Here is a 6,606-nt window from a genome sequence, read left to right on the forward strand (position 1 = left end):
CCACTGTCTGATGATTATTTTAGCTTTTATGCCAAAATTTTGATTTCGTGTCTTACGTCCCTACATTAGACGACCTTGGATTTTCGTCTCCTGCACCGCCATGCAACTTTGATGGTCGGGTAACTTTCGCTATTTACTGTCGGAGATCACTTTTCATGATTAATAATGCATCCTGAGACCGTTTTACTCAAAGTTAGAGCAAAAAAATTTTTTGTCCAAAAATCTTCCGTCGGTCATACCGGTACCCATGTCCTATGACTTGTACCAAGTTGTGAAGGGTACATTTTGACAAAAATCCAAAAAAATCTTTAAAAAGTCGCTATTGCTTATTGCATTCAGCATCGTTAGACGACTCTTATATGCCTTGGATGACCACTGTCTGATGATTATTTTAGCTTTTATGCCAAAATTTTGATTTCGTGTCTTACGTCCCTACATTAGACGACCTTGGATTTTCGTCTCCTGCACCGCCATGCAACTTTGATGGTCGGGTAACTTTCGCTATTTACTGTCGGAGATCACTTTTCATGATTAATAATGCATCCTGAGACCGTTTTACTCAAAGTTAGAGCAAAAAAATTTTTTGTCCAAAAATCTTCCGTCGGTCATACCGGTACCCATGTCCTATGACTTGTACCAAGTTGTGAAGGGTACATTTTGACAAAAATCCAAAAAAATCTTTAAAAAGTCGCTATTGCTTATTGCATTCAGCATCGTTAGACGACTCTTATATGCCTTGGATGACCACTGTCTGATGATTATTTTAGCTTTTATGCCAAAATTTTGATTTCGTGTCTTACGTCCCTACATTAGACGACCTTGGATTTTCGTCTCCTGCACCGCCATGCAACTTTGATGGTCGGGTAACTTTCGCTATTTACTGTCGGAGATCACTTTTCATGATTAATAATGCATCCTGAGACCGTTTTACTCAAAGTTAGAGCAAAAAAATTTTTTGTCCAAAAATCTTCCGTCGGTCATACCGGTACCCATGTCCTATGACTTGTACCAAGTTGTGAAGGGTACATTTTGACAAAAATCCAAAAAAATCTTTAAAAAGTCGCTATTGCTTATTGCATTCAGCATCGTTAGACGACTCTTATATGCCTTGGATGACCACTGTCTGATGATTATTTTAGCTTTTATGCCAAAATTTTGATTTCGTGTCTTACGTCCCTACATTAGACGACCTTGGATTTTCGTCTCCTGCACCGCCATGCAACTTTGATGGTCGGGTAACTTTCGCTATTTACTGTCGGAGATCACTTTTCATGATTAATAATGCATCCTGAGACCGTTTTACTCAAAGTTAGAGCAAAAAAATTTTTTGTCCAAAAATCTTCCGTCGGTCATACCGGTACCCATGTCCTATGACTTGTACCAAGTTGTGAAGGGTACATTTTGACAAAAATCCAAAAAAATCTTTAAAAAGTCGCTATTGCTTATTGCATTCAGCATCGTTAGACGACTCTTATATGCCTTGGATGACCACTGTCTGATGATTATTTTAGCTTTTATGCCAAAATTTTGATTTCGTGTCTTACGTCCCTACATTAGACGACCTTGGATTTTCGTCTCCTGCACCGCCATGCAACTTTGATGGTCGGGTAACTTTCGCTATTTACTGTCGGAGATCACTTTTCATGATTAATAATGCATCCTGAGACCGTTTTACTCAAAGTTAGAGCAAAAAAATTTTTTGTCCAAAAATCTTCCGTCGGTCATACCGGTACCCATGTCCTATGACTTGTACCAAGTTGTGAAGGGTACATTTTGACAAAAATCCAAAAAAATCTTTAAAAAGTCGCTATTGCTTATTGCATTCAGCATCGTTAGACGACTCTTATATGCCTTGGATGACCACTGTCTGATGATTATTTTAGCTTTTATGCCAAAATTTTGATTTCGTGTCTTACGTCCCTACATTAGACGACCTTGGATTTTCGTCTCCTGCACCGCCATGCAACTTTGATGGTCGGGTAACTTTCGCTATTTACTGTCGGAGATCACTTTTCATGATTAATAATGCATCCTGAGACCGTTTTACTCAAAGTTAGAGCAAAAAAATTTTTTGTCCAAAAATCTTCCGTCGGTCATACCGGTACCCATGTCCTATGACTTGTACCAAGTTGTGAAGGGTACATTTTGACAAAAATCCAAAAAAATCATTAAAAAGTCGCTATTGCTTATTGCATTCAGCATCGTTAGACGACTCTAATATGCCTTGGATGACCACTGTCTGATGATTATTTTAGCTTTTATGCCAAAATTTTGATTTCGTGTCTTACGTCCCTACATTAGACGACCTTGGATTTTCGTCTCCTGCACCGCCATGCAACTTTGATGGTCGGGTAACTTTCGCTATTTACTGTCGGAGATCACTTTTCATGATTAATAATGCATCCTGACACAGTTTTACTCAAAGTTAGAGTCAAAAAAATTTTTGTCAAAAAATCTTCCGTCGGTCATACCGATACCCATGTCCTATAACTTGTACCAAGTTGTGAAGGGTAAATTTTGACAAAAATCCAAAAAAATCATTAAAAAGTCGCTATTGCTTATTGCATTCAGCATCGTTAGACGACTCTAATATGCCTTGGATGACCACTGTCTGATGATTATTTTAGCTTTTATGCCAAAATTTTGATTTCGTGTCTTACGTCCCTACATTAGACGACCTTGGATTTTCGTCTCCTGCACCGCCATGCAACTTTGATGGTCGGGTAACTTTCGCTATTTACTGTCGGAGATCACTTTTCATGATTAATAATGCATCCTGAGACCGTTTTACTCAAAGTTAGAGCAAAAAAATTTTTTGTCCAAAAATCTTCCGTCGGTCATACCGGTACCCATGTCCTATGACTTGTACCAAGTTGTGAAGGGTACATTTTGACAAAAATCCAAAAAAATCTTTAAAAAGTCGCTATTGCTTATTGCATTCAGCATCGTTAGACGACTCTTATATGCCTTGGATGACCACTGTCTGATGATTATTTTAGCTTTTATGCCAAAATTTTGATTTCGTGTCTTACGTCCCTACATTAAACGACCTTGGATTTTCGTCTCCTACACCGCCATACAACTTTGATGGTCGGTTGACTTTTGCTATTTACTGTCGGTGTTCACTTTTCGTGGTTAAATATGTATTCTGAGACAGTTTTACTCAAAGTTAGAGAAAAAAAATTTCTTCTCAATAAATCCCCCGAAACCAATGTCTTATACATTGAACCAGGTTATGAGGCGCACCTGTGTGTGAAGAGTTCTTCGTGTGGTTTATAGACATTTCAGGCACTTGGTATATAGTTTTGGTTTGTGCCCAAGTCCCGAACTTAGAGATATTTTTGGTTTTGGACCAACCAATTCGACTTGCCTTCATCTCTTGTTAGGTTTATAATATCAATACTCGAACTTATATGCATGTTCAGGGACATCATTTTAACTTTCGGTTTGTACCCAAGTCCCGAACTTAGAGATATTTTTGGTTTCTTATCAACCAATTCGACTTGCCTTCATCTCTTGTTAGGTTTATAATATCAATACTCGAACTTATATGCATGTTCAGGGACATCATTTTAACTTTCGGTTTGCACCCAAGTCCCGAACTTAGTGATATTTTTGGTTTCTTATCAACCAATTCGACTTGCCTTCATCTCTTGTTAGGTTTATAATATCAATACTCGAACTTATATGCATGTTCAGGGACATCATATTAACTTTCGGTTTGTACCCAAGTCCCGAACTTAGTGATATTTTTGGTTTCCGACCAACCAATTCGACTTGCCTTCATCTCTTGTTAGGTTTATAATATCAATACTCGAACTTATATGCATGTTCAGGGACATCATTTTAACTTTCGGTTTGTACCCAAGTCCCGAACTTAGTGATATTTTTGGTTTCCGACCAACCAATTCGACTTGCCTTCATCGCTTGTTAGGTTTATAATATCAATACTCGAACTTATATGCATGTTCAGGGACATCATTTTAACTTTCGGTTTGCACCCAAGTCCCGAACTTAGTGATATTTTTGGTTTCCAACCAACCAATTCGACTTGCCTTCATCTCTTGTTAGGTTTATAATATCAATACTCGAACTTATATGCATGTTCAGGGACATCATATTAACTTTCGGTTTGTACCCAAGTCCCGAACTTAGAGATATTTTTGGTTTCGGACCAACCAATTCGACTTGCCTTCATCTCTTGTTAGGTTAACAAAATTTTTAATGCAATTGCATGTATTTTGTGAGCTTATGGGTGAGGGATTTATGTAGCGGACTTAGAGAAATTTTTGAAGTCCAAACATTCAATTTGGACTCCATACTCCATTGCTCCTCTAAGAGGTACCTAGTACCCCGTACCGAAGCAACCTTCACGTTTGAACTTTCCACTAGGAGGTGCAGCCATCACTCGACATGTTAATCATTATCACCCCATACTACTCTCTATATCCGGATACGGCGCTAACCCGATTGCTTGCCCCGACAGCAATCGACCCACTCGTAAGCGGGTTACCCGTAGGTAAGTCAACGATGCGTATTGCCCCCTTCAAGCAAACCGATCATCACTCCGTGGAGGAGTAATGACGGACCCGTACCGGTATCAACTGCATATGATCAACATTCTTATGAACCCACACACTCTTCGCTTATATGCTCAGTAACATTTGAATTCTCTCTCTGTCTTTCGTTTTCCAACTCATTCATCGTGCATACTGAACACACCCGGAAAGGTGCGACAGTACACACGAATACACCACCAAGCATGGGTCGCCTGAGAGGATCGATGCGAACGCATCTCTACAACTCGCAGCTCCCAGCCTGAAGTCCCGTCGTTTGCGGGCGGTCGGTAGGCATCGAAACTAGTCAAGTCCACGGTCGGCGAGGTCAGCTGCCACCAGTGTTCCCTATGGTCAGGTACTAACACGTGCGGTGCGACCCTGCGCGATGCGGCCAAGTCTAGAAGCGGGGATGAGGCGCCAGGCTGCGAGGCAGCGCCAGCGTATCTCGGAGGGTTGTTAGGCCCGCTAGCTTACGATTGCCTATGGGGGTTTGAAGCGCTATCAGCTCGGATTGGTTACGACCTTAGAGGCGTTCAGGCATAATCCAGCGGACGTAGCGTCATACCAAAGTCCGGTCGAACTAGTATTGAGCCAGTGGTCCGTACCTGTGGTTCCTCTCGTACTGCACAGGAATTCCGTTAAGATAGCACAAATGCACACACCAGTAGGGTAAAACTAACCTGTCTCACGACGGTCTAAACCCAGCTCACGTTCCCTTGAAAGGGTGAACAATCCTACGCTTTGGGAATTTTGCTTCACAATGATAGGAAGAGCCGACATCGAAGGATCAAAAAGTCACGTCGCTATGAACGCTTGGCGACCACAAGCCAGTTATCCCTGTTGCGACGGCACAATGGAGCGGGTGCATGGGGCGACCTTCCACCAAGCGCCGAGGATGTACTGGTGGACACCCGAGATCGACCGGCTGAGGGAGGAGTGCGAAGCTGCAGAACGGCGACGTCGCAGCGCCCCGCCTGATGAGCGCCTCGCGCTGACCGCCCAGCTCCTGAGCTCGCGGAGGATGCTGGCGAGCGAGATCCAGCGCAGCAAGGATCGCTGCATGCAGGAGCTCATTGACGGGGTGGAGAACGATGTATTCGGGCTCGGGTACAAGGTGGTGCTGGCCAAGCTGCGCAGTCGCGCACCACCTGAAACCGACCGAGCAGTACTCCAGCCGATCGTTGACGCACTTTTCCCGACGCACCCTCCGTTCGATTGGCCTACCATCGCAGCCGAGGGCGACACGGAGGAGGTCCGGCCGGTTACGCAGGACGAGGTGTTGGCCGTTGCAGCCAGGATGGCATCGTCCAAGGCGCCAGGACTCGACGGCATCCCCAACGCGGCGGTGAAGACCGCGATCCGAGAGCACCCGGAGGTCTTCACCCGGGTGTTCAACGACCTGTTGCGGCGGGGAGAGTTTCCGACGTCATGGAAGGCGGCGCGGCTGGTGCTAATCCCGAAGCCAGGCAAACCCCCTGGCGAGCCATCGTCGTGGCGGCCGCTGCTGATGCTGGGTGCAGTCCCGAAGGTATTCGAGCGGATTATCCTCGACCGCCTGAACGAGCACCTGGAGGACAGCAGTGCACCCCGCTTGTCGCCCGAGCAGTATGGCTTTCGCCGCGGACGATCGACGGTGCAGGCCATCCAGCGGGTCGTCGAGCGAGGCCTGTACGCGAGGACGTTCCACCGCACCAATGGCAGAGACCCTCGCTGCCTGATGGTGGCATCTCTGGACGTGCGGAACGCCTTTAACTCGGCCAGCTGGACGGCGATTGCAGCAGCTCTCCAGCGGATGAGCGTACCGTCAGCGCTCCAGCGAGTCTTGCGCAGCTACTTCTCGGGACGGGAGCTGCTTTTCGAGACCGCCGAGGGATCAGTTCGCAGGACAGTCACGGCAGGCGTACCACAGGGCTCTATACTAGGGCCGACCCTGTGGAACGTCATGTATGATGGTGTGCTGCGGCTGACGCTGCCGGACGGTGCGGAAGCGATCGGTTTCGCGGACGATTTGGTCGTTCTGGCGGGAGGAGCGACACCACAGGCGGCA

General features: G+C 45.2%; 1 pseudogene; it reads right to left on the reverse strand.

The window, feature by feature from the left end:
* Positions 1-4,748: 4,748 nt before the first annotated feature.
* Positions 4,749-6,606, reverse strand: part of LOC126566497 (large subunit ribosomal RNA) — a 6,881-nt pseudogene continuing 5,023 nt past the window's right edge.

Source organism: Anopheles maculipalpis (genome assembly GCF_943734695.1).
Source record: "Anopheles maculipalpis chromosome X unlocalized genomic scaffold, idAnoMacuDA_375_x X_unloc_1, whole genome shotgun sequence".
Lineage (NCBI taxonomy): Eukaryota > Metazoa > Arthropoda > Insecta > Diptera > Culicidae > Anopheles > Anopheles maculipalpis.